The sequence below is a fragment of the Schistocerca piceifrons genome, chromosome 1 (assembly GCF_021461385.2).
Source record: "Schistocerca piceifrons isolate TAMUIC-IGC-003096 chromosome 1, iqSchPice1.1, whole genome shotgun sequence".
Taxonomy (NCBI): domain Eukaryota; kingdom Metazoa; phylum Arthropoda; class Insecta; order Orthoptera; family Acrididae; genus Schistocerca; species Schistocerca piceifrons.
This window is the reverse complement of record NC_060138.1, coordinates 711,286,259-711,286,609: the sequence shown is the minus strand read 5'-3', so window position 1 is coordinate 711,286,609 and position 351 is coordinate 711,286,259. Positions and strand designations below refer to the sequence as shown.

The following is a 351-nucleotide window of genomic DNA, read 5'->3' as shown; positions in this document are numbered from 1 at the left end:
TGTTCCCGACCGAGACTCGAACTCGGGACCTTTGCCTTTCGCGGGCAAGTGCTCTACCAACTGAGCTACCGAAGCACGACTCACGTCCGGTACTGCAAGGTTCGCAGGAGAGCTTCTGTAAAGTTTGGAAGGTAGGAGACGAGGTACTGGCAGAAGTAAAGCTGTCAGTACCGGGCGTGAGTCGTGCTTCGGTAGCTCAGTTGGTAGAGCACTTGCCCGCGAAAGGCAAAGGTCCCGAGATCGAGTCTCGGTCGGGCACACAGTTTTAATCTGCCAGGAAGTTTCATATCAGCGCACACTCCGCTGCAGAGTGAAAATCTCATTCTGGCAATGTTAGAAGTGTTTGCTAAG

The 351-nt window shown here is 53.3% G+C and overlaps 1 non-coding gene across 1 annotated transcript; it reads right to left on the bottom strand.

Moving 5' to 3' along the window:
- On the bottom strand, nt 1-75 carry Trnas-cga. Its single transcript has one exon. It is a non-coding gene; the product is annotated as a tRNA-Ser (tRNA).
- Nucleotides 76-351: the final 276 nt, after the last annotated feature.